This window comes from Apteryx rowi, unplaced genomic scaffold, assembly GCF_003343035.1.
Source record: "Apteryx rowi isolate R43461 unplaced genomic scaffold, aptRow1 scaffold_1136, whole genome shotgun sequence".
NCBI classification, from domain to species: Eukaryota; Metazoa; Chordata; class Aves; order Apterygiformes; family Apterygidae; genus Apteryx; species Apteryx rowi.
Window position 1 is genome coordinate 29,243 of NW_020447349.1, and position 27,167 is coordinate 56,409.

Consider the following 27,167-nt stretch of genomic DNA (forward strand, 5'->3'; position numbering starts at 1 on the left):
AGAAACTTTATTTCTCCATCTTCACTAAGGACAGGGGAATGAGAGGGAACTGGCCTGCTATGAGAAGACCTGCAGCTCATCACAGCCCCACAGGCTCACCGCACTGATTACCTGTGAAGCCTGCAGGCGTAAAAGACAGGAATTGAAGCAACTTAGGTGAGTTTAGTTACTGAACAGTTTTTATTCCTCTTTGAATAACTAGTTATGACATACAATTTGTAGGTCACTTTATTCATGTGTTCATAAGTAAATTAAGGAACAATCCTGTTGGATAAAGCAAATCATTAAAAAAAGTCACTAAAATTTGAAATTCCTCCTCCTTTGCTGAACACCGGTAAATTTTAAATGATAAATTTAAATTCAATAGCCATTTCCTCCTTAGACCATTGCCTTCATAAAACATTCACAGGTTTTTGAAAAACACAGTTTAACAATCTGATAAAATCATAAAAGCCCCAAAAATTCAGATCTGAAGACTTCTTTGTCCTTTCAAAACTAATAGGAAGCCCCTGTTCCCACACTGATGGATAGGTTATGTTTACTTCCAGTGGAGAAGCTTTTGCTATAGCAGTGCACAGTGGGAAGCCTGGGAAGCAGAGTGGGAATCAACAGTTTACAAACCACCTCTATTTACAGTCACTCCTGCAGAGGTTTTACACCTGTCAGGCCAGCGGGCTCAACTGATAAAGCACTTACAAATAAACTCAATATTTATTGCAAAGATGTGTTTAGCCAAAAGGAGATTCATGCAAGTCTGTTTTCTAGCATTTAAAAATATTCACTTTAGACAGGAGAGAATGTAGCAGAGCACACAGTTCCTTTCTTTTACCCAATATTAAACTATTTTCAGTGTTCCTCATTTTAAAATTGAGGTACAAGGCCACAGCAGCAGTGAGATTGCCGCACCATAAATACACACACATACACTATATATATGTATGTATAATTTATTTTGGTTGCTATGAATTATATCAAACACAAAACACACGTTTTTTTGTTTGTTAAATTACACATTCCCTGATGCTTAGAAGAAAAGATTTGCCATATGTTTTAAACTAAAATTTAGCAGATCAGATAGAAATGTTTCAAAAAGATGTTCTGATATTTACGCTGCTGTAGCCTTAAATAGTACCATCTTTAATAGCAAAAGATGTTTTCAATTGCTTACGACATTAGGAAACTCTCAAAGTCAAAGAAATATTTGAGGGTCCATGTTGCTGGGAAACGTGCTACTACATCAGTTTTGTTTGCAGCCTAAGCATTTCTTTTTATGCCAATTTAGAGTGTGTCTCAAGCAAATTAGCAAAAAAACCCAGACCAGTCCTTTCACCAGTGACAGCTGTTTATACAGGAATAAACGATAGACTGCAAGGACAGAGAAAGTGTGCACTGGCAACAGAGAGATCAGGCTGGAAAAACTATGCATGGAAATCTCATTTGACTTTACTAACCAAGGGCCACAAAGAGCAACTCATCCACCTCTCTTCAGCTCCTATCTCACACACCTTCAGGAGTCAAATCACCCTGTCCTGCCTCCACTAGCAAAACAGGCAAGTAAGATTTCTCACTTTTAGATAGCAACAATTAGGGAGCAAATCCCAGTTTTTTATACCATAGTGAAATTGGTTATTCATAAGAAAACTCAGCACTAATGTAACACTTTTTATATGGTTCATTTGCATTATCTTTTACTCCAAGACAGCCCAACATGTAGCAAATTCCTATACCCTTCACATTCCCAATTTTAGACAGAAATAAACTTTATTTGTTTTTTTAACCAAACTTTGCTGCTTGCAACTACTTGCCTGCTTTAGGTGAAGCATGTGCTGGAATAGCTCATGGAATTAGCTAGTAGAAGACTACAGTGACAGCAGAAATGAAGAATATAATCCAATAATTCATTAATTAGAGACACATGAAACATACTGCAATTAACTACTTGGAATTTGTCCAGGACTCTCATTAATAGGATTAACATCCCTCTTTGGATGAAGCACACTTGAAGACTTTTACCTAACTCAAGAGATCAGAACTGCATTTTGTTTTGCTTCTCATTAAAAACAAAAAAACAAACAAAAAAAAGAAGCAGCCTGCACTGGCAATCACTGCAGAACTTTAGCATAAGGCCCCACCAAGACCCTTGGTCATTAGAGACTCGCAGCCAAGTCTGACACACAGACCTTTCAAATGCAATTTCAGGTAGGAAACAGGCTACTTGGAAGCCTCCAATCAGGTTTGCTACTGTTTAGCTTGGAGCATCAGTCAGGATCCCAGTGGGAATGGGAATGACCACAGAGAACTAGCAAAACCTGTGGTAGTTCATGCTGACTCCTTTCCAAAGGCTTTACATTCAGGCTTAGCCTCTTTTTTTGCTTTGCCTTTTTCTCCCCCCCCCCCTTTTTTCTTCTTTTTTAACATACATAGAATTCTTACTCCTGCATTTATCAGGTAAAAGATCAAAACATTTTTTTTTTCTGTATTGAAAGAAAAATACATATTAAGGATGGCAAGAGAGAAAAAGAACATCTCTTTCTGGTCAGAGACATGGCCATTCCCACCTCTCAAATTTGATCTGTTCCCTGCCACACTGATGTGGGAAAAGGGAAAGACATTTTTTTCCTGTCCAACTTAAGGTACAACCACAAACTAGATTATGTATGCACATAAAGCAATGTAGTATTGCTGCTGCAGCCAACAGAAAAAAGAAACATGCATCATGCTGCCATGATGCTATTCTACACCAGCAAACACCAGTCATTGGAGTGACAAGGGAAACAGGACTGGGGATGAAAGGAATTTTTGGAGATATACTCCAAATATAAATACCCCAAATGAAACAGCTTTCCTTCTGAAATACATTAACCTTTTCTACACTCCAAAAACTTCCTTCTGTATTACAATACTACCAAAGTCATTTGAAAAGTAGCATAATTCACTAAAAAATTCTACAACTACAATGAATATCAAGTCTCACAGCAAGACTAACTATAACATTGGAAAGCTACAGGAACATAGCACTCAGCTCCCAACATCTGTGGGCACTTGTGGACTGTATGCCAGGTAGCAGAGTACCTGACTCACCATGCAGTGATGCTGCTATCCTGCTGGTGCCTGGCGGCAGCTCTCGCAATCCCTCCAGCAGCTGCCCTCCTTGCGGCTGCCCCGCAGCACAGCACAGGCCGGCCTTCTGCTCTGCCTGTGCACTCACGGGCTCAACGTGGAGCAATCAACAGACCAAGCAGGTAAAATACAAACACTGCATGCTATGCAAGGCAGATACGCCCTCCGCTTATTCCTGCCATTTTTCTTAATGCCGTGTTCACATTAAAGATGAAGCCATTTCCTGACACCAGCCCACCAGGTCATGAAGTTAAACTAAAAAGAAAAAAAAAAAACCTTCTCTTTAGTAACTGCTACAAAGAATCAGCCTCTTTGTGTATGTTTGTAGCTTGTTTTTAGAAGCTCATTATAAATATCTTGTTTCCATGGGAATAACAAAACAAATGTATTAACTTTCATTTTCCAAGTGTTACAAGTTCAAATGGTCTGACTCCAATTAAGTACGCCAAGGATGATGTCTCAGCTATTAGCACTCTTCCCTTAGACTTACTGCTCCAGAGAGTTAATGGAAACCTAGGAAGAAGATAAAATACTGTATATATTATATGTATAAAAAACCCCAAGAGGAATACAATAGTAGGAATGCGTGAACAGCTAAAGAAACACAATGACTAAATCAGATAGTGGAAATGCAGATTAAAACTCTCTGACCAGGGAATAAGACAAAACACAAAATGGTAACAACAGAGGGGAGGTGGAAAAAAAGGCTTTTACAAAAACACAGACAGAGTAAGGGTAGCTACCTCAATGAAAACAGCAAAATATCTGTAAGATGGACATTAATGATACAATTTTTAAAAGCTCTGTGCTTGCTTATGGCATGAAGGAACCTTTACATTTAGGAAAAATACATTCTTATGTGCCATTCTAATTTAAGCTCTGCTTCTTACAACAAGCAGAACCACTCTGATGCATCATCCTTGGGGGGAGGAAACTGTGTACTCATGATACACTCACGAAATTTTGCTTCTGTTCCTACATTTGAGAAGAGACTGAATACATTCAGAAGAATTTTAGGAAGCTTTCCATCATCTCCCCTCTTTGATGGGGCTCTCCACACACCTGCTACAGGTGGAGAGATTCTGAACAGAAGTTTTAATTCCTCAGTTTGCTCTGTGGAGCCCAAGTTCACCTATGTAAAAGCCACAGTTTTGAGCTCGGACATCAACATACTGAACATAAAGTGTAAAGGATGAAGCACTGGCCCAGACTGGACTGTAACTGGAAATGCTGCAGTATTCATTTGCTAATATTCGTACTAACAGGGCATGGTGTTCACACGATGTGAACAATGCAACATGGAAGCTTACTCTTGCAACTTAATCCTTGTATACTAGCTGGACCCTTAAATCATCTCTGACAGCAAATTTTAACGGTCTTCCACAATTTTAGCTGAAAAGAAGAGAGAAGCTAGACAAACACAGTCCACGTATCCCATACACAAAATCCTTTGTCAGTATTAGAAATGTACATCTCTGTGGCCCTTGCGCAGTTCTGTGTAACACAGCTTCCACTTTAAGAGTCTTCCATCTTAACCTCTGAGCTCCCAAAAATCATCCTTTACCAACGCTCGCTTTTCCATTTAATTTTCTTAGATTGAAGAAGGGAAATAAGATGCAAACACAGCCAGAAAAGCTCCCAATTTCTACTCCTGCTATTCACCTCCTCTCCTACCCACTGGGGCACTGGTGTCAGGGAGGATGACAGCAGCATGCACTGGCCAGGGCTCCCCGGCAGTGGGAGCAGTCCTCTGCCCCCAAGCTTGGCTCTGAGAAGTACAGCAAGCCTGGCAATGGCCTGCAGAAAGCACAACTAGAGGAGGGTGCTCAACATGTTTTTGCATAAACTTTTGCACAAGGAGTTTTGTTTGTAAGGTTTACATAGTCTAATTTCACCACTGGGCATCTCAGTTCACCCAGGAATTGCTTAAAACTTGACTGCACTCTCTCATGTGAATCACAGCAATGAGGACCGAGTACTCCCTATATTTACCCTCTTCCCAGAGAGAGAGAAGTATGTTTTTTTCTTAAACATATTTTATTTATTTTCCTTAACTTAAAAAACAGCTGGATCTTGCTTAACCTGTCTGGAAATTTTCATTTCTGAGGAGCAGTCTGCCAGACTGAGAACTCGCTACCACTGAAACTTTTCATTTTCATACAAATAGAATTTTCTGCTTTACAGCTTTAATAATAGCAGCACCTCTATCATCGTTACTGTACTGTTTCCCAAAGTACTGATTCCTGTTCATTTAGCAGCACTAACCTGCCATCTTTTCTTACTACTTGTGCTAAAACGCCAGGCCTTCTTGAGGCACTCTGTGAACACAACGTACATTAGCAGCAGTGCTTAGTAGTACTTGCATTGTACCAGATGGCTGCGAAAAGGTACCAGACAACTTCCTAGAAGCGACAAAGGTTTGTACTGGCCTCTGAAAAACACAGGCACTCATCTAACAGCTGTTTTACTTTTTCCAAGGATGTCTGCACATTACCAGCACAAAGCCCAAAATTAACATGTTTCACCAAGAAGCAGATTACACCATGCCTCATAGTTTCTTTTTTTCTTTCTGGTAGTTTGGTGGGTTTTTTTCCTTTCACTTTCAGCTCTTTTGGGGGTAAATAGCTCAGCATTTGCACAGGCCATCAACCCCACAACTAACAGTAGTCCCAAACTGAAGTGGGATCCTTGGGTAGATAAACCGGGCCGCTGGAGCCCAACAACACTAATGGAATATTGACATATCCTGTGCAGATCCATTTCTTGCCTTTCTTCGGTCAAGAATGAAGCTCCAAAAGTTAGACATTAAATGCAGAAGACTTCCAAATGAGGAGAACAATACACTTCCTGGATAAAATCTGAAGAGTGCACGACTAACCACAAGTGGGGATGTCAGTAAAAGTTTAACAAATATAACTGAAGAGAGAATGAGGAAAAAAGGAAAGCGCAATACAACCCTTCTGGGTTCTTTCATTGCACTGCGTTATCTAATAGCCCTAAAGAAAGGCGCCAGTAATCAATAAAGAAAACAGATCCCAAGGTGTTGTCCTGCATCAGGAACTCCTGCCCCATTAATGGGGCAGAGCTGGGATGCTGAAATCAGACACCTGGATGTTGGTGTAAGCAGGAGATGACTGGCAAACAGCCTTAAGAAAGGAAGGAGGGCACCCTGAAGATATCCTTGGCAAAACGATCCTAGGAAGAAGCTTGTGTTCATAAAGTTCCAAGCAGAGATCTTTGGATAAGGCAGGGAGTGCTTCAGGAGTGCAAGAAGGAGTACCTGCGAGGGCATGGCTCTTCACCCACAGTCCCTTCCCTTGAGGGAAAGATTAGGACCAAACAAACAAGAAATCCAGATGGCCTTCATAATTACTCTATGAACATGCCTGGTTCCAGCACCTTGGCCAAATCAGGCATAAGGAGCTAAACCAAATGGCTTCGTTTACCCCACGATTGCTGGGCAATGCCACCACCAGCTTCCCCAGCACTGCAGGAGAGCAGAGCAACCGGAGCAGCACAGGCAGGAGAGCACAGGAGCAATGGGAGCCTTACTGACGGTGTGGACCCTTATCAGCACCAGAACTTAAATTGCCCATGTTCTCTCTGTACCAGAGTGATAGCTGTAAGAATTATTTTAGGTTCATCTCATGAAAACTTTCTTCTTTTATATTTTGAAGTTAACCATTCTTCTCCTCTTGGCTTCATTTTTGTAGCATTTCCTTCCTGTGTACTTCATTCATATTGAAAATTCATTTCCATTAAAATAAAATCTGATGTTAAAAAAAGCCAACCAAAACACATGAGCCAATCAGAAATATAATTAGGAAGGGAATGAAGAGGGAGACTGGAGAAAGAAAATAACTTGGCAATAACATTTAGTCACTAAAGGCTTCCAAAGGGGGAAAATAAAAAAGAAATAAAACAGAATGAGTTAAAGAGAATAAAAGAGATTAATGGGATTTAGGGAGGACAAGGAAAAGAAGAAAGTCCAGGCAAAAGGTAGGTCTGGTAGGTCCTTTATGCCAAAGGAGTTTGCTAATGCGTTTCCCATGCCAGGCATGTACCTGAGCCTAACAAGTTTGGAAACAGAGCGAGAAATGTGCACTCAGCAGCTGCCCAGCAGTACCAGGCAGTCTGGGAGCACTTCAATGTCTCCTTGTTAACTGGTGGCATCCAAAGAAAAGAGACATTTGTGGATTGACCTGATTGTGGATTTTCTGGACTCGACACAATGAATGGAGTAACTGCACATGCACAAAGCAATAGACAAGTCTCAAAGATATCAAATTTATCACAGGCACATTGCTGTTATGCACAGAGAGCTGTCTAGAGACTGGGAAAGAATCCAGGCCATGACATGCAACTTGCTGCCCACGTCGTTCAGGAACACAAAAACCTGTCGTTGGGAGGTCTGGCACTACTTGTCAGCACCCCTCAGACAAAGTTATTCCTCAGGGGATGCGGCTTGGGTGAGCGACAGCAGCAAGGAAGTTTGTCCAGATGCAGAAAGGTGCAGGAAACGGACAGAAAAGAGGGGCTGGAGGCAGGTCTTGGACAATATGGGCAAGCACAGGCCAGTGCTGCAGCAGGAAGACAGAGCCTGAGAATCGGGCTTCTGCAGACACAGTTTTTCTTCTTCTTCAGAGGGTTCAGCTTATCTGCAGTTCTCTTTGGTTCCTGCTGTATTAATGACAGGTTGGGAACACACACACAGACCACAGGGGAAGCGAGCAAAAACTTGGAAAACCACATGCAATTGCATAGACCTAACAGCCTGATACAGTTGGCAGCTGCCACGGACGCTGCCAAGCACATCCAAAACATGAAAATCCACACGGATGACGTCATGGTGCTCATCAAGTCTGCTCCATACCACTAATACAGGGATGGCTGAAGATTTACAACCAGTCTTCAATAGCTAACATTTTATTTACCAGTCTGCCCTAGGCTGTGACTGGCTTACACAAGCTAGTGTTAAGAAACCCCTTTCTTATAATAATACTTAGCATTTAAATAGCACTTTACCTTTCAAAGTGCTAAAGAAGCTGATAGAGCCACAAAGGCTCTTCCTGCCGACAGAGGCTTATGGCAAAAGGAATTGCAGCTGAAAGGACAGGGTAAAGCATCAATATCACCTGTACTTTTTCTGCCAGTTCAGTAGTGCACATGTCCTTGTTCCTACATAACACAGGGAAATAAAGGTGGAAACTACAAATAAGGCATCTCTCTAGAGCTTACCAACAAGTCCATATGAGCTGACAAATCTCATCCCTGTCACAGATGCATAACGGCAGCTAAATTTATTTTGCTTCTCTCCCCAGCAGTGTGAAAATGTTTGTTTAAAAAGGAGACCAATCTAGATACACTGAAAATATGCTCAGTACAAACACTGCTGAAAGGCAGCTCCAGTACTGTCACATGCTGGATACGGCCAGCGCAGCACAGCCAAACAAGCCCTAAGCAGGAGGGAGCGCATTTGACCCCAAGCATGCAAACCACAGAAAACTGCTGGTGAGTATATGAATGAAAAAAATTCTCAAGGACAGCTTTCAGATAATTTTTTATTTTTCAGGACTTCTGTTATTAATCTTAATTTGTATAAATACATGACAATTGGAGAAAAAAAAAAAAAAAAAGAGTCCTAACCCAATGAACATCAGAAGTGAACTTCACACCCAGCCCTCTCATCCAGCTTTTGGCAGCCAGTCACCTTGCTCACTGCTGTCCCTCCAATACAGTATCTATGTTTTGACTGCGTTGACATTAAAGTAAGGCAAGTCACCTATTTTGACGAGACCAGTTAACCAATTCCAAGAAAAGTACATGGGATTTCAGAAAGGAGAGAAAAATCAAATGTCCACAGTGGAAATCAAACAGTGCTATTTTAATTAATGAGACCCAGAACAGAAAAGCTCAGTACATCACTTAGGACGACTAGATATTATATGGTTATATGATATGACATCTTACATGATTTAGACAAAATTCAAACAGAACTATAGGCAGTCAGACTCAAAAAAAGAACAATAGCATTATTAAATAGGACCTGCCCTAGTAAGATCTTAACTATTTAAGTCTTAAGATATTAAAGCTTAATCCCCAGGTAGGATCTTCACATCCACCAAATGACCATTGCAGGTATGTTGGGCCACTCCACATTAAAGGGGTGTGAAAAGAGCAATGCACAATGGTTGCAAAGGGAAGAGTGTGTGCACGCATGCATGTGTGTACGCATGTGTGTGTGTGTTGGGGGGCAGATTCTTAAATCACTACTGAGCCAAGTAAAACTACAAGTGCAATTCGAATATTTTGTTTGTTCCTATAGGGAAGAGTAATTGGTACACTTGGTTCCAGTGGGGCCTTTGACAAAAACTCCAGTTCTAGCTCAGAAGTTACATAGTTTAGTATTTAAAAAAAAAAAAAAAAAATCACTGACTGAAGACAAAAAATAATGAAGGGAAAGGGAGGGAAAAAGCAACCTTTAATTCACATACAGCATATTCACTGCTGCAGGCACTGCAGCTGTTTGTTAATGAAATACTGCCAACACACAGTGAGTTTATTCATATTTCACAGCCTAGAAATTTAGAAAGCCCTAGCTGAGAGCTCAGGTACCCAGCTCCCCTCCTTCTCCACAGGACATTTCCCCCTCCTCTCCAAGGGAATATTCCCACTTAGAGATAGGTTTGGGGCTTTTTTTTTTTTTTTTTTTTGAAAGAGAGAGAGAGAGAGAAAGAGAGGGAGAGAGATGTATAATATCATTTAATACCATGCATAAACGTCCCTTGGCACAGTCATTTCTGAAACAACGCAAACAAAGCAACGCAGCTTGACGTATTTGGAGACTGTGATGGCAGTTCATTGCTTACAAAAGTGCTACTGTGGAAACGAGAGCATCAATCTGCTCTAATCCAAGGTGAGATTTTCCTTTAGGGTTTAGTGACACAAAACTGAAAACCAACAGACCTTTATCAGACTGGTCCAAATTGCTAATGCAAGAAAACATCATTATCAGATGGTTTTACACCAGCAACATTCTAATTTTTCCACAGGATTCTACAGAGTTGGAAGGTTCTCATTATTTTTTACATCAAATCATATACAAGCACAAAAGCAATTTCTAAACCCAGTGACAGTTCGATGAGAGTGAACCCTCCTGAGAGGTCAGATCGATTCAGGTAAGGAAAAAAAGTGTGTGTGGGGGGGGGGAGCGGGGAATGGAAAGACAGGCAGACCGCAGCCAAAAACAAGTCTCTCCAATGATTTACAATGACAGCAGGAGAATATTTTAAGAGAGATCCAACATGAAATCACCTGCAGCCAGCTGGATTATTTAAAAAAGGAAAACAGGAAACCTATTGTGTTTTGATGTGCAAAGCATTCCTCCTAATCTTAGGCCACAATTGAAGAAAAAAAAAAACACACAGAAAAAAAGATAGGTTTTACACATATTTGAGATGTAGGCAATTAAAATTTCAACACTTTAAAATATGTTCTCACTTTGGGTGATCCACCTGAGCAGATAAAGCAATGTTCGATCAGCTACAAACTTGCAGAAATATCAAGGTGCTTCAACCAGGAACAAAGCCAGTTAGTCCACTCAAAAACTAAATGCACAAAAATTTGCGGAAAAAGTATTTTTCTAGCATTCAGAATGAGGGTGGGCCCCTCTCCCCCAGGAAACCTATGAGTACAACCTAAGTTTTGCTGATATAAAAAAATCAGGAAGCAAGCTGGATTTACACAAGTGTTGTAGGATTTTTTTTTTTAAAAGGCAAGTCTTGCATTATTCCCAGTCAAGTATTTTATTCAATCTTCTTCTTATGACAAAACAAACTAAAACCCAAGTGTACCCTGGTTCCAAGTTTTCCCAAGTAGTCTCTAAATTTGCTCTTACAACTTCACTTCTGTTTATTTGGCAGACAGCATGCTTTTTAGTTCAGATTATACACAAGTCAGCTAGAATAGTATGCACATAAATCCAGGCTTTGGAACAACAAAATTTTAATTTGCTGAACTCAGTATTCTGAAGAGCACATATGCAAAATTGCAAACAGCTAAGAATTTGTGCTGAAAATTGACTCTCGGGGAGGGGGAGGGTCTCAGAGAAATGTCAGAAGGCAAAGTCTATGTCAAGAGCACAAGCTTGTTCAGCTCACCTTTCACTATAGCTTTGACGTGTCCTTACCACAGAGAATGAATAGGGGAATGCAAAACACACTGGAATATAACAAAAGGCCCTCAAATTAACCTGAAACTGAAACATAGTGAAAAACAGCTCAATGCAAACAAACAGGCAGATATTTTTCAGAGAGGTGAAGCTGGAATCAGGTGACAAGAAAACAAAAAACCCAACAAACCAAAACCATAAATAACCATAAACCAAGGCTGCTTCCATTCAAATCAAAGAATAATGTAAGATAATTGCCATGACAACTGGTCCTTACTTAAGCACGGTCCTTTAACTTTTCTGTGTGGATCCAAAGAAGTTAATTTGGCTTTGGGTGGTTTAACTTCATACATATCCTGCACTCTTGGAAAAAGCTCAGTTGCAACACTACCATGAAACAACAAGGCATATATGTATTACAGAATTTTCTTCTCTCTGCTCACTCAAGCATCACTGTGGTTTCCAGAAAAATCTTTTTGTTATTTYGCTGTGAAATAACCTCTGTAAGAGAATACAGAGTGCTGAGTATTTACTGAGTACTGGAAAGTGCACGATTTTTCATGTAGAAGATGAAAGGGCCACTATTTTGCAAACACCTGTAGCTGGTCTTAAAACTTTACTGTCATGTGTGCCATGAAGATAAACACAAAGCAAGAGGGAAAGAGTGGCTTTTCTGCCACTGGTGCCTTCCGGTCAAGTACCAGTTCTCACCTGTTCCCCCCCTTATTAATTCCTCCAGTACCAAATTTCTTTCCTACATACTGAATTGAGGTTAGGCGAAGTTGTCAATGCAGATGGGAAGAAGTCACCAAGCTAAATTGTATAGCAGCAAAAGCTATCTAATACTTGAATATGAGAAAGGTAGAGTCTTATTTCCCCTATAGATGCCCAGAAGCCTAAAGACAATTTCATGTGTATGCTACTGCCAATGTAGAGAATATTCTTTAAGAAGCTCCTCTGCAATGTCGCTATCATTTCTCCTCATTGCAAGTGCCTTGTGCAGATATCCACCTTTGCACAGCTTAGGGGAAAAAAAGCTAATGCATCTGCCTACTTACATATTCCATATATCTCAAGAACCAGCTGGTTCATCTTTATGTGATTCTCAACCCTCACACAAAGCCGCAGTAAGCAATCGGCAAGGCCACCATCAATCTAAATGAATCCTGCAAGTCATAACAAGGAATTTCTTCAGGAAGCACAATGTACCTTGCAAGCCATAAACGCAGGCCCTTGAGCTCTGAGACCAAAACAGTTCAACACAGGAAAAGCAGAGATTGAAAAGAAAGAAACGGAGGGTTTACAAAAAACAGAGTTGTATCCGTTTCCTGATACATTGAGGGCAAACTCTGATGGAATGGATGTAGTTGAAAACCCTAACCTAACCCTAGCAGAGAAAATCTGCCATACAAGCAGATACAATAAAACGAACCCTAAATTTAGCTTCAAAAATAATCCATTCAGGTTCTTATACAGTCCTCAGGGTGATTTTGTATTTTTTTTTTTTTTCTAAAAGGAGAGATCGATCTTCTCTATCTGCCCAAAGAGGGAAACATGTTCTGGTACTGGAAGTCTCCGTTGTACCAGGGATGCTGCAGAACCATCCATGCCAGCAATGTCTTGGCACTTTGTGAAAGTTATAAACCGACAGTGAACAAATTCTGCATGGAAGAGTATCTCTTCCCCTGGATTAAGAACTTGTTTACCGGTCTTTATGGTGCTGAGTGATGTGCATCTGAAGCTAAACCAATCCAAAAGAATTGCAGAAGATTATGACAGTTAACAGCAACACACATATTCTTTCATTTATGTCACAGTCCTCTCAATTCAGAATGAAAGTTTACAGAAAGGTTTACAGTTTTACAAAATGTTTACAGTAAATGGAGGTTTACCCACAAAATTATCCATCTTGAGGACATCACCACCATGAACCAAAATGACAAGAAACACTTGGGAATCCTCCAAGATGATGCTGGAATGAATAGTGAAAGCAGAGAGGAGACTACGAAAGAGCAAGTGTACATTCTTCTGGAAATCTGTGACTTATTTAGATCATCAGCTCCTGAAGGAAGGTATTGAGCCAGTGCTGGGACAGATTCCAACAATTTTTGAGATGTCTGACATAACTTGAGTGAGTGAACTAAGGAAGCAGCTAGAGTTACTGAACTATTAGGAGAAACTTCTGCCAAATTTAGCCTCTTACATCTGCTGCAAAATCTACTGAGGACAAGATCCCCCTTCATGCCAGGATGAAACAGAAGCTGTCTTTAGAAGAGTCCAGTTGAACAATGTTGTTGTGATCAGACACACCTAAATAATTAATAGCATTTAATAAGCTCGAAACTCATTAGAAGTCTTTCTTTCCAAAACAACTCACACAACATAACAAGCCATAGCCATTCCACACATCAAAAACCTTCCTGAAGTGGAAACAAACTCCCTTTCAAGCCTTCTCTTTTTCCCTCTCTGCAAGGCCACATCTCTCCAGCTTTTGAATGCAAACTGCTATATATGTGCTGCCCTCTCTACCTGTGCTCTGTACAAAGGGCACTTTGTTTGATTTCCAAACAGAAATATCATTAGCAATACCTAGCAGTTCTTGGATCCTCATTTGCAAAATTCAGAAACAAAGGCTTCACTTTTTTTTTTTTTTTAATTGTCTCAGCTATGAAGACTGGCATTTTCCTCAAGGCCACTGATTTTATCAGCTAAAGCAAGAAAGCCAAGTATTTCTCCAAACTGTCACTTGCTATTATTTATATGAAAATGTGGTATTTTATAGTGAGAAGGATGTTCAACACGGTACTACCTATTCTTGTAATGCACTAAACCAAAGCACATTGCCATCACAGCTGTTATTAACTCAAATTCCTTAAAAAAAAAAAACAAAGTGATCTTACATATTCAATGAGATATGTTTTTTAAAAAGTTCACTGCCAGGACACATACTGCAAACAGAACGTCAAACCAGACTCAAGGCCAGCAGTAGAAAGTCCACAGAACAACAAAAAGAAAAGAGAAGAAAAGATCATTCAAAATAATAATGCTATTACCTAGGTTCAGAGTAAAAAGATCCATTGCATAAAGGACCACAACAACAGTGGTTTATTTTCCAGAGCAGAGTGTAAAAGCCAATGAACTTCTGTGCAAGAACACTAAGATATAACAGCATTCTACATGCATCCTCCCTATTTCCTCGAAGGCACAGAATCAGGTGTGTAACAATCACTTCCTAATGTGCCTTCAGGAATTACTAAAAATTAGGTTTGGGTTTTTTATGGATGACATAAAAGTTAAAAATACATCAAAGAAAATATCTCCTTATCATCCAAGATGCCAAATTTACTCTTCCAGTGTGAGCATGTATTCAGGTGTAACACTTACTGACCTGATGCCTCTATGTATGCAAATAAAAACCTTTACCATCCTCATGTCCTAAACTGAACTTTGCAGGAGGTAATCCTGGTAAACAAAAAACAGCCACTTCAAAATTCTGAATCCAAGCACTTTTATCTTTTCTGTGGAAATTAACTGTGATTTAAATGCTACACTGGAAAATAGGTTTCTAGCTTTGCAAACTAAACCAATTTCAACAGGCCATAAAGTCTACAGCTGTCTTATGTTCCAATGATAATTTAAGACCAAGACCACCTTTGATGAATTTTACAATTAAAACAAAATGCAATGGCCAAGTAATACAAGGGTTAAGGACAGTTCGTATGGGAAAGAAAATTAGAAATGGTGGTACCGAAGAATACAGATTCACAACTGAGCAAAACAAGATTAAGCCAAGTTCCCAATATAAATGGTACAAGCCTGCAAAGTAACTTTTTGCAGGGAAGCATGGCACTGGGATTCAGTTCAATAGGAGGAATCAGTACAAGACAGTGCCAATATGTTTTCATAATTACAGTAAAACACATTACCTAATCAATAATTACTTTATATTGGATTGCAATGACTCCTGGATTCTCTCAGACTGTCAGTGTCAGCCAGCACGATCTCCAAAAGGAAAAGCCCCCCCTCAGCCCAGCTGACAGCTCCTGTGCCTGCACAGCCATCACATGTGGTCTTGCTGGCACAAATCATGCCTGTTGACTCTCCAGTAAACCATCAGGAAGATCAGAAAGATTTATTTGGGTTAAAAACCCAGGGAGGGGAAGACCTGATGTCAGCTTTATGCTGGTTAAAGCCATTTGCAGAACTACAGTGTTACTTGAATGCTCCATTTTAAGTCTGCAGGTGAGCAATTTTCTAACTTGCGGCCAGTTAATGCTGTAGGTAGTGCTGTAATTCTGTGCTCTTATTCCAGGGCATATGTCAGTAGAATATGGCCTGATGTACCAGATCCTTATATAGCTATTCATTTGGAACATTTGAGTGATAACTGATGGCTTTCTATGGAAGCCTGATTCAACATCCCAGCTCTCATAYTCCACTAGTACTGGCTGTAAGGTAGATTGCTATTTTAGAAGCAAGTTGAAAATATCCTCATAGTCTATGTAGCAAAAGTGCAAAATGACTGCTGCAGGAAAACAATACAACATAAAAATAACAGATTAACACAACATCATGTACATAAACACTGTTAAACTCAGCGTGCTGTGCAGCACATACCAGCCTGTGCAGGTCTAGTGTGGGAACCTCCCGTAACAAGCAGTGGACAAACATCTTTCCAAGGCCACGTGCCAGTCATTTTTATCACAAAGCCTCTATTTGAGGTATGTTTATACTACTAGTTAAAGTAAAACTAGTTTGAGGATTTGACGCAATTATTTCTAGTTGAATTAACTTCTCACAGTAGTGATAGCAAAGCCAGGAGGAGCTCAGCAGCAACTGCTTCAGGCCAGCGCTCTGCTTTAGCTGCTACACCAAGACTAGAGTCAGACACAGCTAAAGCAAGCTCCATGCACTGCTAAACACCTTGTCCTACACCTTTTAGCCCCAAAGGTCAACATAGCTCTGTGTGACCACAGCTATAAATACGAAAATGTGCCTTTCTACCCTGCAACATAGGTTGGGTGTCCACCTATTCAGAGGCATCTGAAGTCAAATCTGCTCAGTCTTCACAGTTCCAAGAAGTCTGACCAAAGGAAGAAGGCTCACAGAAGGAGCTCTACAAAGACGATGAACAGAAATGTCAGCCAGAATTTTTCTGAGTGGGCAAATCAGGCACATTTTATTCACTTTATTTCCTTTAACGACAACTTCTGGCAATAAAGGCAAACTCAACAAAGCTGTTGACAGGGTAGTCAACACTACACTTCCTTGAAAAGTCACCATGTATGCAGGAGATGCGGTGTTGGCCAGTAAATGATTTTTTTCAAAGATTAAGAGGTAGGACTTGCAACAAGCACATATAGGGATCTGATCAACATTTGGCATAAATCATTTAGATAACTGTCTCCAGACAATACATGTTGTCATCTTCTTTATCTCAATGCTTTGACAAACCAAGTTGAAGCACTTCCAAAAAGTGCAAATATCATGGCAGATAACATCAAGCCAAACTTACTTCAGTGTCTCTAACATTAAAGAAATCCAGTTCTCTATAAGTAGTCCCCAAGTCAGACAGCCCTTCATGTACTTATATGATTTTCACTGAAGCACCCCCAGCAAACTTCAGGTTACTGTTTCATGTTAGATGGTCCAGCTCCCCTATGCCTTTCCAGAGTTATTACTGAGTGTCCCTGGAACTTGAGGAAAGCCAAAGACTGAGACACTTTGTAGCAGCTAAAAGGGGAAATCTCCCTTGCACACAAGTACAGTATTGAGGGCCTCAGAACACAGGACCAAATCAGAAAAGAAATGATTAAAGCCAGACCATATTGATTGAAGCTATAGCCAGGTAGATTTGGAGGTCAAACTCAGAAACAGTACAATACTATTAAATCAGCAAACAGACTTCATGTTATCAGTACAGCAGGATGAAAACAAAACAACTTATTTAACTGACTGCTTAGCATCCCTTTAGAAGAAAGTTCTACACACTTTCTTAATTTGGCTGGAAGAGAGACAAGCCACAGTCTGTTGTCTTGACAGAAAAGAAGATCAAGCTAGTTCTGTTCATTTTCTTTCAACTACTTTCCCAGCTACTTCATCCACTTCAGCATAATGAATAGCTTTTCCATTATTCCCATTTGTGGAGAAGTGATGAAAGAAAAGCAACATGCCTGAAAGAGGATACCACAATTCCAGCTTTTCTTCAAAACTAAGTAATTTCTGTTGCAAAAAAATCAATTCATTTTTACTATAAAAGCTTAGAAAACCAACAATGCTATTTGTGGTTATGTTGATAAAGGATGACCTTATATACTATATATATACGCTTTTATATATGTACATATACACACACATATGCACAAAAATATAAATATACATATAAAAAATAATATCAAATAAAGGAACACAGGGCAAATGTATTGGTTCTCTCAATAAAGAATTAACAAACTGAATACTCCTCATTGTTCATTTTCAGCTAGTACCAGCACTTACTGGGAACAAAAATGTTTAATCAGATTATGGTCATTACCCTCAGATTTGCATGTACACCACTCATTATGCTTAATTATTAGAGTAAAAGTGTCCTAGACTCAAATCACAGACACTCTATTACCATATTCATCCAACATCTATTTTTAGTACAATGTTGAAAAAGTTTCAGTGTTCTTGACTTTTGGATACACGTTAAGAATACCATCTAATAGATTGGCTATTAGCTACCATATAGGATATATATTTTCTTTCATCGTAGCTACCTTTCAGTACCTTCTCCTTCCAGTCCAACTGTAATTATTGTTTTCTTAGATTTGAAACTCTACCAACTTACAAAGCACTTCCGATAAAAAAAGTAAGACTCCTGAAATGCCAAGTCACTCCCTTTTTTACTTCCCCACCTATAATTTCTTTAAAGAACATCAATTCATCTGCTAACTTCTTATTAGCCACATATTGCAAAACAAAACAAAAGAGTACAGCTAACAGAGGCAGCAAACAGATGCAGCGGTTTGCGCAGCAGTTTGCACAGAAGGGCGCAAGAAGGCACCTTCGTTTCCAAACCTAGTAGTGTACCCTTCCTCAGATATGGTCATGACATGCCACAGAGCACATTCCCCAGTAGCTGTTGGAGTTGCTGCATCAGCTGTGTCAGAGGCTTGGACCCAGACAGACCCTCTGACAGCAGATGCAGCTCTACAGGTCTCAGGCTGCAGGGAGCACCTGGGGCCTTTCTGTGAGGCCTGGGCTGACAGTCAGCTCTCCTGCAGAAGGTGTGCTGTTGTTGGTAAGTTGTGTTGTCAGGTAAGGGAGTTACAGGAGGAGATCAGTAGGCTGCGTAGCATCCAAGAGGATGAGCAAGAGATAGACGGGGTATTCTCAGAGACCATACAACTCTGGGAGTCCCAACCTCCCACAGCAATGGAGTTGCCGGAGGGCTCTGTGCCATGTGAAACGGTACATCATAACACTGTAGAAGAAGGCTGGAAACTGGTCACTTCTTGTAGGAGGAGAAAGGCTCTTACTCCTCCTGAAGGCTTGCAGTTGAGGAACAGGTTTAGTGCCCTCCAGGATGAGGAGGAACTGGGCATGGCTTCAAGGGAAACAACTGGGCTGACAGACCCTGTGCCATGTGGGAACACCCGGAAGAAGCGGCAAGTGATTGTCGTGGGTGACTCCCTGCTGCAGGGGAAGGAGGCACCTATCTGCCGACCTGACCCCTTGTCTAGAGAGGTTTGTTGCTTACCAGGGGCTTGAATACGAGATGTCATACAAAGACTGCCAAGGCTTGTCCACGCATCTGACTATTACTCTCTGCTGCTCTTCCACGTGGGCACTAATGATACCAAGGGCAAACTGGAAACCATCAAACAGGATCTCAGAACTCTGGGGATGGTGATCAAAGGTCTGGGAGCCCAGGTCATTTTCTTCTCAATCCTGCCAGTGAGGGGGAAGAATGGGAGGAGCAGGAGACGGATTTTCCAAGTTAACAACTGGCTGTGCTGCTGGTGTTGGCAACAGGGTTTTTGTTTCTATGACCATAGGACCCTGCTTGAAGATCAACAACTGATGGGGGGAGATGGGATCCACCTCACTAAGTGGGGCACCCGTGTCTTTGCCAGCAGGTTGGCCAGCCTGGTAAGGAGGGCTTTAAACTAGGAAAGATGCAGGAAGGGGGGAAGTTATACAGACAGTGCAGTCAGCAAAATGTGGCTCAAGTTGGGATGCCACCAGCGGGTGCATGCAGCCAGGGAAGTGCGCACAGGACATGACTATGGAGGATCCTCTTGCACCCCTCCTGGGAAACCTGCATGCTTGATTACCTCTCTGAAGCACCTGTACACCAATGCATGCAACATGGGGAATAAACAGGAAGAACTAGAGATCTGTGTGCAGTCGCAGGGCCATGATCTCATTGCAGTTACAGAGACATGGTGGGATAGCTTGCATGACTGGAGTGCTGTCATGGATGGCTACATGTTTTTTTAGGAAAGACAGGCCAGGAAGGTGAGGTGGTGGAGTTGCTCTTTACGTGAGAGCGCAACTGGAATGTATCAAGCTCTGCCTAGGGGTGGATGAAGAGCAAGTTGAGAGCTTATGGGGAAGGATTAAAGGGCAGGCTAGCATGGGGGACACTGTTGTGGGTGTTTACTACAGGCCACCTGATCAGGATGAGGAAGTTGATGAGGCCTTCTACAGACAGCTGGAAGTAGCCTCACAATCACAGGCCCTGGTTCTCATGGGGGACTTCAGCCATTCTGATATCTGCTGGAGAGACAACACAGCTAGGCACAAATAGTCCCAGAGGTTCCTGCAGAGCACTGATGATAACTTCTTGACACAGGTGGTGGAGGAGCCAACAAGGAGAGGTGTGCTGTTGGACCTTGTACTAACAAACAAAGAAGGACTGGTGGAAGATGTGAAGGTTCAGGGCAGCCTTGTCTGCAGTGACCATGAGATGGTGGAGTTCAGGATGCTGCAAGGAGGAGGCAGGGCACTAAGTAGGATCGCAACCCTGGATTTCAGGAGAGCAAACTTTGGCCTCTTCAGGGACCTACTTGGAGGAATTCCATGGGGTAGGGCCCTAGAAGGAAGGGGGGTCCAAGAGAGCTGGTTAATATTCAAGCATCACTTCCTCCAAGTTCAAGAGCGGTGCATCCCTATCAGCAAGAACTCAAGCAAAGGAGGCAGGAGACCTGCATGGATGAGCAAGGAGCTCCTGGCAAAACTCAACCAGAAGGAGGAAGTATACAGAATGTGGAAAGGGGGACAGGCCACTTGGGAGGAATATAGTAAGGTTGTCAGAGTATGCAGAGATGCGACGAGGAAGGCCAAGACCCATTTGGCATTAAATCTGGCAAGGGATGTCAAGGACAACAAGAAGGGCTTCTTCAAATACATCAGTAGCAAGAGGAAGACTAGKGAAAGCGTGGGCCCGCTGCTGAATGGGGTGGGTGCCCTGGTGACGAAGGATGCAGAGAAGGCAGAGTTACTGAATGCCTTCTTTGCTTCAGTCTTTRCTGSTMAGGCCAGCCCTCAGGAATCCCAGACCCTGGAGGCAAGAGAGAAAGTCTGGAGAAAGGAAGACTTTCCCTTGGTGGAGGAGGATCGGGTTAGAGATCACTTAAGCAAGTTTGATACCCATAAATCCATGGGCCCCAAWGGGATGCACCCACGAGTGCTGAGGGAGCTGGTGGACATTATTGCTAAGCCACTCTCCATCTTTGAAAGGTTATGGAGAACAGGAGAGGTGCCTGARGACTGGAAGAAAGCCARTRTCACCCCAGTCTTCAAAAAGGGCAAGAAGGAGSASCCAGGGAACTMCAGGCCAGTCAGCCTCACCTCCATCCCTGGAAAGGTGATGGAGCAGCTCATCCTGGAGGCCATCTCCAAGCATGTGGAGGAAAAGAAGGTGATCAGGAGTAGTCAGCATGGCTTCACCAAGGGGAAATCATGCTTAACCAATCTGATAGCCTTCTATGATGAAAGGACTGCCTGGGGAGATGAGGGGAGAGCAGTGGATGTTGTCTACCTTGACTTCAGCAAGGCTTTCGACACTGTCTCCCATAACATCCTCATAGAGAAGCATATAAGAAGTGTGGGYTAGATGAGTGGACAGTGAGGTGGATTAGGAACTGGCTGAATGGCAGAGCTCAGAGGGTTATGATCAGTGGTGCAAGGTCTAGGTGGAGGCCTGTAGCTAGCAGTGTCCCCCAGGGGTCAGTACTGGGTCCAGTCTTGTTCAACATCTTCATCAGTGACCTGGATGAAGGCACAGAGTGCACCCTCTGCAAGTTTGCTGATGATCCAAAACTGGGAGGAGTGGCTGATACACCAGAGGGTTGTGCTGCCATTCAGAGGGACCTGGACAGGCTGGAGAGGTGGGCAGAGAGGAACCTCATGAAGTTCAACAAAGGCAAGTGCAGGATCCTGCATCTAGGGAGGAATAACCCCAGGCACCAGTGCAGGTTGGGGGCTGACCTGCTGGAAAGCAGCTCTGCAGAAAAGGACCTGGGAGTSCTGGTGGACAMCAAGTTAASCATGAGCCAGCAATGTGCCCTTGTGGCCAAGAAGGCCAATGGTATCCTGGGGTGCATTAGGAAGAGGGTCACCAGCAGGTCGAGGGAGGTGATCCTCCCCCTCTACTCAGCGCTGGTGAGGCCACATCTGGAGTACTGTGTCCAGTTCTGGGCTTCCCAGTACAAGAGACATGGAGCTACTGGAGTGAATCCAGCAAAGGGCTACGAAGATGATTAGGGGACTGGAGCATCCCCCCTATGAGGAAAGGCTGAGAGAGCTGGACCTGTTTAGCCTGGAGAAGAGAAGAGTGGCCGGGGGGGGAGGGGGAAATCTTATCAATGTATACAAATATCTGAAGGGAAGGTGTCAAGAGGATGGGGCCAGACTCTTTTCAGTGGTGCTCAGCAACAGGACGCGAAGCAACGGGCACAAACTGAAACACAGGAAGTTCCATCTGAATATGAGGAAAAACTTCTTCACTCTGAGGGTGACAGAGCACTGAAACAGGTTGCCCCGAGAGGTTGTGGAGTCTCCTTCTCTGGAAATATTCAAAACTCGCCTGGATGCAATCCTGCGCAAGGTACTCTAGCTGACTCTGCTTGATCAGGGGGGTTGGACTAGATGATCTCCAGAGGTCCCTTCCAACCTCAACCATTCTGTGAACACAGAGGTATGCTTCAGATGGCTGTAGACATGTATTTGGAGTCACCTACAACTTTCTCCCAAGATGCCCATGTAGAGCTGCAAACATTAATCAGTGCATCCCATCTGCAAGTCGGCCAAACCCTCCACTGAAATCATGCCAGCTGAGAACGCTGCGATACATGCTGTTTTGCCCAAAAGAGCACATGGATCCCCACCTACATTACAAGTGCCCCAGGCATCTGTTTCTATACAGCATCCATCTTAGTGAGAAAATGTAAATAGCTCATGTCCAGGAGAAAGGTTGACACTATCTGCTCCAAATGAAGACACAATGAAGAGCAGGAGCATCAAAAGGATAAGCATAAGGAGCGTCAAAATGGGATTCATTACGTTCCCCCAGTGTCACAAACTAGCCTGGCATGCAACAGCTAGTACTATACAAGGGGAGGTGATTGGACAGGGCGGTAAACAGTGCAGTCACCACCTTTCCATCTCATACCACAGAGCCTCATTCTTGCAGAAGGGAGCACACCCCACCTTTTTGTGAAATACAGACTGCAGGTGACAATGACCCTGCAGCAGCCCATTGCACTCCTGGCAAGAGCTGCCTACCTGCCAGGAATCCTCACTTCTGCAGCCTCTCATATCACTCTCATCCTGGTCTGAGTCAGAGTCAGCTAAACCCTCCATTCTCAGCACTATCAATGCCATTAACAGACAACAGCCCAACTGGAGTAGCAAATACCTTCAAATGTAACAAAGCAGACAAGCCCTGGACTAACTGGGATTGCACTGGGAATTATAATGAATATATCTGGAGATCTTGTGTAACTGAGTTAGATTCCAATCATTAAGCACAGACCTACCACACTTTCTCATACTGATTTTTCAATTGTGGTGTAATAAGCTACTGCCATGTTACAGAATCACTGTGCAGCTTTTCTGTTCTTAGCTGGAAAAAACAAAACAAACAAAAAAAGCTTGTTCTTGTACACTCTTTGATGATGATACAAAAGCCATGAGCTGTATCTTTTGCATAGCCTAAGAAAAATACAGCCACTATTGCACAGCAACTGCTCCTCTCATTAGCTTACTTTCTTTTTTTAAACAAGATTTGCAACTGTAGGGCACAGAATAAAGATACGAGACATCTGGGCAGTGAAGCAAGTGCTGTCATGTGTCATGGGAGTCACCGCCTAGTGCCAAGAATCACCACTGCTCTGCAGCTGCTGGTACTCATGACCACAAATGGCACTAAGTAACACAAAGCTAGCTGTCTCAGCAGGGACAAAGGGATGAACAGGTCTACAGGATTCACTTCTCCCACCACATGATGGTGGCTCATCCTCTTCTGTAGGGCCTCATACTTTTAGGGCTGCTGCAGCCCTAAAGGGCTGCAGGAACCTTTTGGAAGCACACACATCCACAGATAATAATGAGAAAGTTTCTTCTGGCTTCTTCAGAGTACAGAGACTTTCCTGGGCTTAGGGTACTCAGGTTAATAGACTGCCTCATCATTCTTCTCACTGTTTCATCTGCTAGAAGAAGGCCCACTCAGAGAACCTCGCTAACAGTTCTCAGCAGACTTCCATTTTCCTTGGAACAGAAACAGCCCTCAGACCAAAGACAGGAAGTAAAAGCTGTAGTTTTTTAAACACAGATACACTTCATAACAGCGCAACATGCTTCCCTCTTTCTTTCTTATGAAAGTTGTCTCTGAGAATGCTGGCAAATCTTGCCTTCTCCCTCAAGACAACAGACACATCGGAGAAGAGAGGTTAACAGAGCAAGGAGAACTGAGAAGGGCCAAACATCCTGTTTCTGCAGTCTTGAGAATTATTTCTAATGAGCTATGGAAATCACTACCAATTCTTATACAACAGTAAGGAAGTATAGTTAAAAGGCAATGAGGGCATAGAAATCAAGAACACACATTCCCCCAATACTACTGCAGAAGAACATAGGAGTTTGATGAAGAAAAAAAATGCATCCACTGAAAGCCATGCACTTTCACCGGTTTGGCCTGTTTGCAGCAGAAAACTTGGCCTGTTTGCAACAGAAAAACTGCATCAGTGTAGTTAAGTGAACGTGAATTTTCCGGATTCAACAGGACCTCTATGTCAACTTTGGCATCAAAGGCTTAGAAGCATCCTAAAAAATTTGTATCACAATCTTGCAAGTCGAGTAACGGTGCAAGACTAAAAGATCAGAACAAGGCACCATACCCCAAAGGATCTCCAGAATCAATTAATGGGAATTAATTGCAGCAAGAAAAGCTACTGGACTTCAGTAATATTACACATTCGAAACAAATGAGGTGAAATAGTTTTCACAGTGAACTCATCTCACCACTGAAACAACTTATTTGACAATATTTTCTACTGCTTGCCATCATTGACAAAGATATTCAGATTTGATTTAAAGCTGTTCAACAGCTTAAATAGAAACTTACTGGCTTGATGCAAAACATTGCAATAAGTTTTTTTGGCCTGAGTTACAAAGAAGGTCAAGACAGTACTGTAACATGCCTTTCCTGCCTTAGTTATTGTGTCTTTTTAGTAACAATGAGCCAAATGAAATATTGGAGGCAAGCATTACTCGACAAAATGGCAGACTGAACACTGCTTGTCCTCCCTGCCTTAAATATATATATATAAATAAATAAAATAATAAATTAAAAAATAATAATAATAAAAAAAGCATCTTTTTCCAACTCGCGCTAAATGATACTAGTGATAGGAAAATTACCAAAATTACTCAAGATGCACTACTCAATGGCTACTCAAGATACGGGTATTACTCCTCACAATCACTAGTAGCCCAGTAACTGTAGTTCTATGTAGGGAAGCAGCAGCAGCATGCTGGGAACAGTTGCGCTGCTGAAAACGCTGCAATGATGGGCATTAGACAAAGTGATGACAGCATTCCTTACCAGAACAGTATATGTTTTAACCATGGTATTCCTGGTTACAATCCATCAATTTTAATCATCTTTCCTTAATTCTTCATTTAAATGTTTTCTGTATGTGCTCCCTTTACACTTTAGCATCTAATATTATTTACTCCCAGAAAAGGTTGTCATAAAGATTTGCATATATAATCAAAATGTTCTGGGAGCCTTCAGAATCAGCAGTGTTAGCAATCTTAGCACGTTTCTTAAAATTATTTATTTGATGATAATATCCAGAACCTTAATAAAAAATGAAAGCCTAAAACCAACTATTAAATGAGATTTTTTTTTTCTCCTCAAAGGAAATTCTATTTCTTTTTTCTTTGATTATATCAGGACTCCACATCAAAACAATTTCTTTTAAATTCATGGACATACAGGCACATACCTAAAAACATTGCAGAAAGTCAGGAACAGAGATCAAACTTAAAAGAAACATCTAGATTTCATTCATGTTTCTTCAGCTTAGCACAAAACAGAACAAAATTTGGAAGTGGTAACTCCAATCTAATAAAGTCAGGGTGATGACTTTCAAAGGAATAGTTTCTAGTAACATCAACTTGGGTGTTTTAACACTGCAAGCCCTAACTCTATATATAGCACCCAAACCTTCTCACTGATTAGTAGTCACACTGGAGCATGATCAAAATACATTGAGAAGGTGCTTTCTATCTGACATCGCTTCCAGTAACAAGTTCAAATTAGTAAGTTAAACAGTGCCTGATTGGCCTAGGTCTAACACCATCAAGACAAGATCACGTAGTGCCCAACTTTAAGGGGCAGATCATGTGTTGCACACTTAGCATTTACAAATGACCCTTTCCATTCCTCCTCTGTAATATCAGCCCCAGGCTCCAGCTCCCTCGCATGCCAAGCTCCAAGCAACCACAAATCATGGCATCTAGTAGACTGATTAACATGACCTTTCATAAAGTTGAAGATAATATGCCAACACTTCTCTAAGGAAGAGTTCTACATTCATATTGGTGATGAAACAAAATGGGGAAGATGTACAGTACAGATTCCCTAGCTTTTTTTAAGTTGGAGTTTTGGTGAGTCCTTCTTCTACATAATGTTACCAGAACTCTTTGATGAAAGTTGTTCTGATTCAGTTGTAAAGTAGTCCTCTCAAAGCCCTGGATAATATGAAGAGCACAAGAATCAGCAAACTGGTTTAAAAAAAAAAAAATCCACAAGAAGTTGAAAGAAGATGACAAACTACCTCAAATTCTGTGTCCTTCCATTTACCAGCATCACACTTTCCATTGACCTAAGTGGACCACATCTTAATTCTTTTAGCAGCTTTATGCACACAGGCATCTTAAATACATCTTAATTTCAGCATTAATGCTTTATTAATCTTCTTTAAGAGATGGATAATTTCTAGTCAATGTCCTTATTCTGTGAGTCAAAACACTGTACATACACACACACACACTTTGTTCCTATAAAGTGTCCCCTCTAACTTCAGAATAGAACTTAATTATGGTTCTATATATAGGAACAGGACGAAACATGCATATTTTTGGCTGTCACAAGCACTCTTACATATAGTACCATATGGCTGCAAACTGTGTTGTTTAGCAATGTTTTTCTCAGGGTCGTTCAGAATAAATACAAGTGCAAAAGGTAGTCTATCAGTAATAATAATAAATCCTAGATCAATAATCACATGTAGCCTATCCACATTTATGATCACTGCCAGTAACACTCTAGTCAACAGTTCAAAAGTGACATGAATTCAAGCTTTTTTTCCTTCTCTAAACA

The 27,167-nt window shown here is 41.6% G+C and overlaps 1 protein-coding gene across 1 annotated transcript in view; it reads right to left on the minus strand.

Moving 5' to 3' along the window:
• Window positions 1-27,167, minus strand: part of TPPP (tubulin polymerization promoting protein) — a 50,807-nt gene that overhangs the window by 13,067 nt on the left and 10,573 nt on the right. The gene's annotated exons all lie outside the window — the stretch shown is intronic.